This window comes from Somniosus microcephalus, unplaced genomic scaffold, assembly GCF_052327205.1.
Source record: "Somniosus microcephalus isolate GS21.2 unplaced genomic scaffold, FLI_Smic_1.0 unresolved_chr1, whole genome shotgun sequence".
Lineage (NCBI taxonomy): Eukaryota > Metazoa > Chordata > Chondrichthyes > Squaliformes > Somniosidae > Somniosus > Somniosus microcephalus.
Genome location: NW_028225179.1, coordinates 39814402 through 39826524, shown reverse-complemented (window position 1 = coordinate 39826524; position 12123 = coordinate 39814402). Strand labels below are relative to the sequence as shown.

The 12123-nt window shown below is 47.1% G+C and overlaps 1 non-coding gene across 1 annotated transcript; it reads left to right on the top strand.

Annotated features, from left to right (window-relative positions):
- Positions 1 to 11078: 11078 nt before the first annotated feature.
- On the top strand, positions 11079 to 11173 carry trnai-uau (transfer RNA isoleucine (anticodon UAU)). Its single transcript has 2 exons — positions 11079 to 11116; positions 11138 to 11173. It is a non-coding gene; the product is annotated as a tRNA-Ile (tRNA).
- The last annotated feature ends 950 nt before the right edge of the window (positions 11174 to 12123 follow it).

Below are 12123 nucleotides of genomic sequence, written 5' to 3'. Positions count from 1 at the left end.
TATTTCCAGCATTTCCTGTTTTTATTTCAGATTTCCAGCATCCGCAGTCTTTTGCTTTTGTGCCAAAGTATTTTTCCTGAGCTAAAGGTATTGCAGTTTTCTCTGGTTGTGTTTATCTATCATTCTCCATCTATGAGTTGTTTCTGAATCCATGAGTTTGTGCTGCTTTGTGGGTGAGCGGCAGACTTGTAGATATGTCCGGCTCGCGCTCCCAGATTGACAGTGTGGAAAATGTGGAGCAGGCTTCTGTAAACAAGCGGGTTAACATTATACAGTTTCTGTACACCTGAGACTGAATTCCTGCTTTTAATAACAAAATCGCAGGTTTCTTGCGTGTACTGGACACAAGCTCGGTGCAGAATTTTTGCCAGTTATTATTTTAAATCTTCTGCAATGTCGCCAAACTGAGGGATTTGGGGATTTTCGTCTAAAGAACAGGGCTCATCCGCGATTTGGGTCCTCGTCTCTCGCATTTAAGTCAGTGGATTTTTCTGTGCGAGAATCATACCGGTAGACACCATCTCTCAATGTTTCCGTCTCTCTATCTTGCCTCTCTGTGTTTTCCACAGATAGACGTCTCAGGCTTCCTTGAACTGCCAAGGCTGATCTAACCTGCCACACCAGCAGGAAACGGTTAAGAAAGAAATAGTGACTGAGACGGCAGGGTAAGTAATTAAGTAAAGTGAAATTCGAACTTTCAAACAGAACCTGGTGAAGTGAGGATGATATTTTGACTTGAAATGTTTAGTGTACCGCAGATAATGCTGTACATTTTATAGGAAAGCCATATTGGACGGACAGAAGCGGTCTGAATGAAATGCTATGGCTTCATTGCCAGCGACTCGTTGGTCCTCGGGTTTGAATTCTCGCTTGGGGGGTTTCCATTGATTGATATGGGAGTGGTTCTCAGGTTCAAATGATGTCTTTTTACAGTTGCAGAAAGTGCGCAGATTGCTGACATGTTAATTGTTCACAATTCGAAACGACCTCATTGGCTATTCTCAGTCCTTGAAGGACATCAAAGTGGTTTTGCTTCAGAAGTTCATCATCGAAACCTAACTGAACAGCGACTCTGGCGGCACTCGAATCCACAGCCTTTGAATAACTTTTACCAACTCTTGACACGAGAAGTTCAACGCGCTATTCATTGCGCAACAAAGCCGATTACATCGGAGGGTGCTGAATCCGTGAGTTTGAGCTTCTTTGTGGGTGACTGGGAGACTTGAAGATATGTTTACGTGATTTCCCTGTAAATCATTTCCACTTCCGTCTGTTCCCAAAGTTTGTAGAAACGAATTAATGAGAGGATCAAATTGATCGCTCGGAGAAACTCGTCCGCTAAATATTGAAAGTTCACAGTGTTTATTGTGAGCGGTTTAGATTTATTCAGACGCACATCTGGTATAAAAGTAGCCGTGATCTGGGCGTCATTCGAACAGGCGGTCTTATAATCTGGAGTTAGACAGGTTCCCGAAATCCTGTGTGCGTCTCAAATATCCCCATATACAGGCTCTTCCATTATAGGGTCGCACTTTGAGACACCACGTCATCAATTCTAACTGTGTTGCACATGAAGGCTTTCAAACCCCCGCCAGCTCCCGCGGGGTGTGAGACAGCCATGAGAAGCAACATTCCCTATCAGCACCCATATCCCGCTTGCTTCTGCTGCCTGCTGCCAGTAATCTGCAACAAACCCAATTGCAGAGACAGGGCGCAAATAACAATCGGGGAAAGAGGCATGAACTCAAAATCCAAATTAGCAGGACAGAATCTGAGTGACAATTAATGTTCTGGGGTGTGAACTTCCGTTAGAGCTGCAAACAAATAGGTGTAAGAGAGAGAGAATCTATTTGCTCGGTTGGGAGTGTCCAGCACAACGGGGCCTAACGGTAAAATTAGAGCTACCACGTTCAGGGATGATATAAGGAAGCTGTTCTTCACACAAGGGTAGTGGGAATCTGGAACTCGCTTCCAGAAACAGCTGTTCAGGCTGGGGTTCAATTGACAATTTCCAAATGAGATCGATAGATTTGTGTTCGGCGAGGATGTGAAGGTTTATGGAATCATTGCAAGTAGATGGAGTTCAGATACAGATCTGCCATGATCTAATTGAATTGCGGAGCAGGCTTGAGGGCCTGAAATGGCCTTGTGATGTTTCTATGTTCTTATGACAGTAACAGGACAGAAACATCAACAGCTGCAAACATACGTCGCATTTTATTCATAGTTAACAGCAAAAATATCCGTGCCGTGCGCAACTATGCTGTAGCCAGAAAAAATACGCGAAGCTGACGTGTGGCGCTGTGATCATTGATCATATCATCGTTAGTGCTCTGCATTGTGGCCGCAGTAACCTCGGTTCAAACTTAAATCATGTCACAGCTCGCTTTTTATCTTCTGTCCTCTGCGGCACCTGCCAATGGAACTGACTGAAAAATCAATCTTTATGACATGAAAAATTATGTTTTTTTGGCGGTGAAAACCTTTTTACTCCTTTAAAACCCCGCGCTCTCACAAGCCTGAGCTTGATGCCCCATAATTCAAACCCACCTCTTCTCCCAGGTTTTAACTCTTCCACAATCAGTAGCCATTCTTTACTTCCCTCCTTCCATTTCATTGTCACTTGCCTGCGGTATTACCTTAATCTAGCATTCACTTTCATGTGCTTACGTGGTTAAATTCTCTCTGCTACCACCGCGGTTCATGGGGGCACATGTCCCATTCGCACCAATGTACAACCAGTCGATACATTTAGATCTGTGTGACAGATCGACAGATAATCACTGTGAAAGCAGGACTGAACTTCAGATGGACAGCGGCCGGATTGTTCACGAAATTTCCTTGGATAATCTTGTTAACTGAAGGACTGGGATTTATTTTAATGCTGGTTCGTGCTTTTCCCAAAACTGTTGTAGTGCGTGAGTGACAGGGAGCGCTACCTAGCTGCCAATGAGGGTTTAAATGTGAACTAGTGGCCCGCTGTTACGGTTCAGTTGGATCGGAAGTGCTTCGTCTTAATCTTAACAGTTCCTTTGAAGTGTGCGATTGAAACAAATAGAGGTTAAATGGAAAGAGCACTAGTGGGTGAAACCAGCAATTACAGGAGGTTGGCCATAATTGAAATGTTTTTGAATGCCCATGGCGCGGGACCCTCTGTTCTTTATGAAGAGCGGGGGCAGGAATACAGTTTAACAGAAATAAATTGTACAGACGTGTAACAAATCAGAAAACTGCTCTGGTCTAAGATCGATAACAGTTTGAAATTAAATTCATTTCCAAAGGATAAAGTTAACCCTTTCTGCCAGCTCCCACTTCATTTGCTTTTTCTGTTTATCGTTCAAGCGGTGTAAGAACATAAGAACATAAGAAATTGGAGCAGGAGTAGGCCATTCAGCCCTTCGAGGATTGCCCCGAACAGCAGATTTGGGCACTGAATCTATTTCTATTGTTGCAGGAGTTGTTCTGTTCCTCTAATAGTTCCCTCACCAGGAAAACGCCTGTTTTAACTCACAGGCATTAAATGGGCGGTTTTATTATAGGTTGGAGAGTTTCCATCAAAAAGATTTTAATAAATCTGCAAAAAGACGAGGTTAGGACTGGAACTGATAAGATGTCGATCACAGAGTTAACATCAAATTCAGGCTCATTGTCCAATGAAGCAGGAAACCGTGAACAAGAAGGATGTGAATGAAGCAATGAGGGAAGCAAGGGAGGAAGGACGAAGGAGCTCTCGATTCGATCTTCTTTCCATTAGAGCTGGGTGAAATATTAGGTTGAAAAATTGGGAGAATTTTACCAAACAGGGAGAGAAAATATTGTCTAACTTGGGGAATGTAACATTTTCAGGCCACGTATCTTCCAACTGGATTAACAGTCCTGAGACGTTAATGTCTCACCAACCTCGAACTAACATCCAAAAATCCCTTTTATTTCAGTATTTCTGTTTCAAACGGTAGAAACAACCTTTAATAAAGTCTCTTTACCACATGTCCTGCCTGTGTTCCCAGATTGACAATGTGGAAAATGTGGAGCAGGCTTCTGGATACAAACGGACTTATATATTTATTTTACAGATTCGGCACTTCTGGGACTGAACTCCTGCTTTAAAGAATAAAATTGCCGTTTTCTTGCGATGTACTGAACAAAGGCTGATTTTCTGCCAGTTATTATTTGAAGACTTGTGGAATGTCTCCAGGCCGAGGAAAGTGGTTCTATTAAAATTTTGGAGCGCGTCCGGGATTTGGACCTGGTGCCTCTTGCATTTTAATTGTTGTGAATTCCCAAAACAAGAATCACACCCCTAGAGCAAAGAGCCACTAACCCTGCAATGCGTGTTTAATCTCGGCCATGATAATTTCACATACATAAAGCAGATATTTTAGATCAGAGGCAGCGTTAAATCTCATATATTGCTCAAATGCATCAATGTGTGAATATGACATTAAATGTGTTTCAGTACAGTGGGGGGATTTAAAGCAGATTCGGGGCCAGTGCATTCCAAGGTAATCTTACCTGTGGTTGTCTTGCCTCCCTCCCACATGCTGCCGGTTTTTAGGCCTTGTTTTATATCTGCTGCTTTGCTGGGCCAGTGCATTCGACAGTCTCACAACCCTTTCTACAAATACCCTTTCACTGCTTGACTTCTCTGTTCATTAGTTATGAATCACCTTGAGCTGCAATGGTGGTGTTTTTGACGTCAAATTAAAAGGCAGCCTATTGGAAACACGTTGGTTTCACAGTTACTTTTGCACAGGAATGAACCTGAATCTTTCAAGGTGGAATATTGTGTTTGCTGCACCAAAATAAACAATATCTTGTTATAAATGTTGTCTCATTAGTTCCCCAGTGTCAGAGAAAGAATTGTCTGATCCCCACATTTATTTCATACCAGCAGGGGAGCCCGGCGTTGCCAGGGCAATTTTGGGGTGCGCGGTGTCCGTGCCCCTGTGTGTCCCCCCTCTCTGTCCCTCTCCCCCTCTCCCTGTCTAGCGCCTGAGGCCCAGTGCCATTCTGATAGCGGCCGTCCGGGGCCTAGCGCTTGAGGCGCGGCCGGGCTGTCGGGCCGAGACGGACCAGAGCTGAGTTCCCTCATGGATTGCGTGGCTGATGGGCGGCCGCTGCAGCGGGATTGGGAGCCACAATGTGGGGGTTCCTGTGGGGATGGAGCTCCCCTGCGTGTGGCGCGGTTGACGGTCGGCCGCTGCCGATGAACCGCCCGTTACGTGGAAACTCACCTGCCGCTGCCGGAGTCACAATGTGGGGGTTTATTTAGCTGGTGGTGTCCCTGTGGGGATGAAAAAAATGGCGGCAAAGTTTAAGGAGATTGGAGCATTAGGTCCCGCCTGTGACGCACCGATTTGTCAAGCATCAGGTGAGTGAACTGCAGGATTGGTCAAGTAGCACGTCACGCAACGCTAATGAGAGGTAGGATTGGTCAAGCGCTAATGAGTGGATTTTTGAGTAATTTTTAATGTTTTTTGTAGACTGTCCAAACAATATTTGTGTGACTAAAAAGTAAATACAACCACAAGAGTCCACTAGCGATAAGCTTTCTTTTGATATAACATTTGTGTAGGTACGCTCTATAACTTTTGATTGTATAGCTGGACAGACAGAGAGACAGAGAGACAGAGAGAAAGACAGAGAGACATACTCTTAGATATATATATACTAGCTGTAGTGCCCGGCGGTGCCGAGGCTTTTTTGAGGGCATGTTGTTGTTGGAAGAGAGAGAGAGAGAGCGACTGGGGGGGGGGAAGAGAGAGCGCGACTGGGGGGCGGAAGAGAGAGACTGACTGAGGGGGAAGAGAGAGAGCGACTGGGGGGAAGAGAGAGCGATGGGGGGAAGAGAGAGAGCGACTGGGGGGAAGAGAGAGCAACTGGGGGGAAGAGAGAGAGAGCGACTGGGGGGAAGAGAGAGAGCGACTGGGGGGAAGAGAGAGAGCGACTGGGGGGAAGAGAGAGAGCGACTGGGGGGAAGGGGAGGGGGAGGGGAGGGAGGGGAGGGGGTAGGGGAGGGGAGGGGGAGGGGCCAGGGGGAGGGGGAGGGGAGGGGAGTGGGGAGGTGGGAGGGGCAGGGGAGGGGAGGGGGAGGGAGGGGGGAGGGGAGGGGGGTGTGGGGGGGAGGGGAGGGGGTGTGTGGGGAGGAAGGAGGGGGAGGGGAGAAAGGGAGGGGGGAGAAAGGGAGGGGGGGAGCTAGCAGACACTTTCCCCTCTGCCGGCGATGGCTCCGCGGAGCTCCATTCCACCCCACGTACTGACATGGCTCAGCCCGATCCCCGCCCTCCCGAGCCCCGGCCTCCGGAGCCACGCGGTCCCGTGCACCAGCCTCCCAAGCCCTGCGATCCCGCTCTTCCGAGCCCCACGCTCGGCCTCTCCCGAGCCCCGCCCCCCCCAGCTCCGCGCTCGCACTTTCCCGAGCCCCACCCACCCGAGTCCCGCGCTCACTCTCTCCCGAGCCCCGCCCCCCCGAGCCTCACGCACGAGCTCTCCCAAGCCCTGCCCTCCTGAGCTCCGCCCTCCCAAACCCCTCCCCATGCCCGAGCCGGCTTCAAGACCAGAGAGAGAGATGCCGCCGCACAACCTATCGCGTGAGGTCCGGCCGGACTCAAGTCACGCTCCGGGCAGAAGTTGATGCATGCACTGACTCCCGCCCCGTCCGCCTTTACTAAGATGGTGGCAGTGGCATTGGCGACGCTTGGCTCAGGCCCGCCCCCTCCAGCCTTCACAAAGATTGCGGCGATCGCAGGCCTTTTGTTGATCGCGACGGGTGGTGACTAGCTCAGGCGTGGCTGGGCAACAGAGGCCCAGGCTTCGCGGCCTGGAAAAATGGTGAAAGGTAGGAAAATTATAGAGGTTAGAGAAATGATTTACAAATTAATTAACTTTTTTAAAAAATAATTTGTGTTTTTAAAGCAACTTTTTTTTTGCTGGAAATGTAGATGTGAAAAGAAACACGCAGAAAGTGGGAAAAAGAAATGAACAGTTTGGAATCAAGATGGCGGCCACTCACCTCATCTCAGAACGATAAGGTCAGATCACACATGCACCGATTGGCCGACCGTCATGACACCGAAGCGTAGGATTGGTCAATCGTCCTGCCACTCGGCTCTGGCAGGGCCCGTCCGCACGCGCAACGAACCTGCCCCCGCCATGCAGCGATTGGTTGACCGTCGGGTCGCTCGACCGTACGATTGTTCGACCTTAATGTCACTCTATGCTAATGAGCGGATAATGAGCGGAATTTTGAACGTTTTTTTGATACCGCGGGCGCAATTTTTGTCTCGCCGAAAAGTAAATACACTTCTGACCGCTCTGGAATCATAAGCTTTCTTTTGATGTAATGCACGTGTAGGTAGGCTCTATAACTTTAGAGTGTATAGCCGGACAGACAGGCAGACGGAAGGACAGACAGATAGACAGACAGACAGATCGATCCTTTTATATATGTAGATAATAAGACACAAACTCAGGTAATCATTCAGAATCACCCCACAGATTGACACTGAGATAAATTAAGTGGGAGATACAGACAACAATGGGACACATGGCGGAATAGACAAGAGAGCTGGAGAAATACAAAATGGACTGAGACTCCAGAAGACAGTAGCTGATGGAGGTCAGTGAGTGGAGGTGAATTTTTTTTTCGGGATTTGGCCCCGTGGCTTAGCTGATCAAAGCGTCTGTCTAGTAAACAGGAGATCCTGGGTTCGACTTGCAGCGGGGCCTTTGTTTTATTGAATCTCTAGGGGTAAGTTTCTTCTCGTGTGAAAAGGCTAAAATTCTTTTTAATGTAACTGCAGCTGCACTGGTTCCCATTCTGGTTGAACGCTCCAATACCTGCGGGGCCTGGGTCGAATTCCACCACTGTCCTAATTTCTGGCGGTGCTGATTTTGGACTCTTCACCAAAAATCCATCTTTTCTATGCAGTGCCGTGCGTTACTTTGTTGTAGTCAGAGCAGAGCTTCAGTAGTTGATGTGTGGCGCCGTGATCGTATAGTGGTTAGTACTCTGCGTTGTGGCCGCAGCAATCTCGGTCAGAATCCCAGTCACGGCACAGATTTTTCATCCTTCCACAATCAATAGCCTTCCTTTACATTCCTCCTTCAATTTCATTGTAAATTTCCTGCAGTATTACCTTAATCTAACATTCACTTTCACCTACTTAAAACGCTAAGTGTGCTCTGCTACCACCGCTATTCCTGGGGCACATGTCCCATTCACCCCAATCTGAGTTGGTGCTTTCAAACCAGTCGATATGCTTAGACCTGCGGGACCTCTCGACAGACAAGCTCTGCGAAAGCAGGGCCGGCATTTGGAACCAAAGCAGCCTGATTGTACAAGAAAATTCCTCGGGAAATGAAGTGCACTGGGGAGGCTAACTGAAAAATTGGGTTTGTTCACCTGGTAGTTGCCGCTTTTCCCTAAACAGTTGAGGGGCGTGAGCGATGGGAAGCGCTACATAGCTGCGGATGAAGGGTTAAATATGCAATTTTGACAAACTGGCTACCAAAAATGAAAACGGACGCTCAGTAGTTATCAAGGAGAGTGAGGGACGCGCCGGATGTAAAAGATAGGGTAAGGGACGCTCCGGATGTACCAGACAGTTGAAGGGACGCTCCGGATTTACCAGACAGAGTAAGGGACGCTCCGGATGTACCAGACGGTTTAAGGGACGAGCCAGATTTACCAAACAGGGTAAGGGACGGTCCTGTTGTACCAGACAGGGTAAGTGACACTCCGGATATATCAAACAGGGTAAGGGACGCTCCGGATGCATCAGACAGGGTAAGGGACGCTTCGGATGTATCGGATAAGGTAAGAGACACTCCGGATGTAACAGACAGGGTAATGTACGCTCCCGATGTACCAGACATTGTAAGGGAAGCTCCGGTTGTATCAGATAGGGAAAGGGATGCACCGGATGTACCAGACAGGGTAAGGGATACTCCGGATGTACTAAACAGGGTAAGGGATGCTCAAGAGGTTCTGGAGCGCGTAAGGGATGCTCAGGGCCAATCAGACAGAGTAAGGGACGCTCAAGAGGTATCAGAGAGTCTGATGGATGCAGATTTATTACTTTCTACAGCTCACATTTTCTAATTATCAATAAAAGCAAATGTTGAATCCTAATGTAACAGATGGTCTGCCGTGTCCCACGTGGGGGCAATGAGAAGGTAGAATGGGGCCGGAGTGAACATTTACAGTGCTCAGAAATACATTTATAACTGGCATAAATTCCCCCACTCAATACATTTATAAATAATACAGATACATCTAAACATATTTGTAGCGATCAGAGGTGCAAAAGCATTTACAACTAATACAATAGCAACTCACCAATACATTTGTATCTAATATGGACACACACAAATATACTTACAACCATCACTACTGATTGTTTGCTAAAAAAAATACTTTAATTGTTTGTCTTTAAAGCCACAATATTTACATGGTAGTTTGCACTGACCTTCCTCCAAAGCCGCTGGAGACTGATGGAGAATGATTTGGGCTCTAAACGATCATTTCTTAGGCGGATTCGAGCAACTTTTGAGCGCAAGTCCAATATTAGAAGTCGACATTAAAAATGGCCTCACGCGGAACCATTCGCAAATGTCAATCTACAATCCCCAAAGCGAGATTCATACCCCTAGACTAAAGAGTCACTCTGTCTGGAATACAGGCCCAGTCAACTGGTTATCAAACGGAAAATCAAATGGATTTGTCATGTATTGTCCATTGCATTTTGTCTGAAAAGTGGGCCCGCAGTTCCATTCTGGTTCCAAGCCCTCTTTTTGCTGTCGATTACTTGCCCGGAATGTGCTTGGAGAAGTGTTGGAATCGAGGCACAGCCCTTCCCACTGTCGCTTCCTCTAAATCTCCGTCCAGGATTTTCACCAGTGCAAGGTCCATCAGCTTGAGCTACTGTTTAATTTGTTCTCGGTATTAACTGTGCTGATCCTTTAACTTGTTCCACTACACGGCATCTCCAAATTTGTCGATTGCACCTCGAGGGCACTTTTCATAGGTAAACCTGCAACATCTGCCAGAGAAAGATTCAATTTCAGCGTTTCCAACAACGAGTCGACCTATATCAACCTCGACATCCTCACCTACACGCTGCAGATGCAAATCTCTGCGCTCCTCTGCTTCAGTGACATTTTGTTTCGCAGCGATGGGCAGTTTACACTCTCTGAGGCTGCAATCGCTGTTTTCCGCCGGCAGTAGGCGCTTGGAGAGAGCGGGGCCGGACAGGCAGCCTGAAGTTCGCTGCTGTCGCGGCCTCACTCACTCCGGGAGCTGGGTAACAGCAAACAAACTCATGGGTTTGTTGCCGGGTCTGAAATGCAGCTCCGAACTGTTGCTATTGACCGAGGCAGCGCTGCAGGGTCCTGTAATGTTATCTCACACTGTCGGTATTTCTGTACAGTTTGAGTGTGTACAGAACTGCATAGAGAAAAGGAGAATACCGCAAGGCTGTTAATGCATTTTATTGATCTCTACCTACAAGAGATGATCGAATTAGGGACCTGTTGTACTTTAGACGGAAGTGATAACCGCTACACTTCAGAAACTGCTGTTCCTTAAATAATTAGAGAAGCAGCTCAGAACAGCAATTGTCGTCTGCAAATACTCTTACCCTGCGATACGGGTTCCATTGCATGTCAAGGAGTGAACTTTAAGAAAACTGTTTATACTATTAAGTAAAACTCATTAGACTGTGTCAAAAGTTTGTTGTAATCGTCATTAATCACCGGGTAACTCACATGGTTACCGAATCATGGACAAAAGTTTAAAACGTTTCTTGCGTTTTGCATGTGATGAATTTTCATCGGTTCTCATTTTGCAGACCGCATTACAGGAGTTGGGTAAAAATGTTCAGTGTTTATGGCACCAGGATCTGGTGCAGCCGTTGGTAAATTCACCAGCTCGCTAACACATGAGAAATCACCTGCTTCACTCTTTCATATAAACCCAGCCAATTCACCTCAATGAAACAACATTGCGCCCCCGCACGATTAGACAACCTGAAATGTGCAAGTAAATGAGCACGGATAACTAATACGCATCAAGCGCAGCTCTAGTGGCGCAATTGGTTAGCGCGTGGTACTTATGTAACAGTATAGCTTCGGGGAAATGCCGAGGTTGTGAGTTCGAACCTCACCTAGAGTAGCCAATGTTTTTGCTCTTAGTTTCCTGAGGCCCACCGTGTTGCAATAACGGATGGGAGTTTTAAAGGAGCCCTTCAGTGTTACTTATTGACAGGAGGGAAGGTGGGGCCAGCGCAGGGAAACCCAATGCAACTTCGAGCCCAAGATCGGCGGCTGGTTGGTCTAGAGATCTGATTCTCGCTCAAGGGATTTCGCTACTTAAAAAGGCGAGAGGTCCAGGGATCTCTACCTTCAAGAGATGATTGAATTCGGGGCCTGTTGTACTTTAGACGGAAGTGATAACCGCTACACTTCGGAAACTGCTGCTCTTTAAATAATTAGAGGAGCAGCTCAGAACAGCAATTGTCAGCTACAAATACTCTTACCCTGCGATAGGGTTCCATTGCATGTCAAGGAGTGAACTTTAAGAAAACTGTTTATTCTATTAAGTAAAACTCATTAGACTGTGTGAAAAGGTTGTTGTAATCGTCATTAATCACCGGGTAAATGAGCACGGATAACTGGCACACATGAAGCGCAGCTGTAGTGGCGCAATCGGTTAGCGTGTGGTACTTATATAGAAACATAGTAGATAGGAGCAGGAGTAGGCCATTCGGCCCTTCGAGCCTGCTGCGCCATTCAATGAGATCATGGCTGATCATCCAAATTGAGTACCCTGTCCTGCCTTCTCCCCATATCCCTTGATCCCTTTAGCCTCAAGAAATATATCCAACTCTTTCTTGAATATATTTAATGAACTGGCCTCCACCGCCCTCTGTGGCAGAGAATTCCATAGGTTCAGCACTCTCTGGGTGAGGAAATTCCTCCTCATTTCAGTCCTAAATGGCTTACCCCTTATCCTTAGACTATGACCCCTGATTCTGGACTCCCCGGCCATCAGAAACATCCTTTCTGCATCTAGTCTGTACAGACCTGACAGAATTTTATAGGTTTCGATGAGATCCCCTCTCA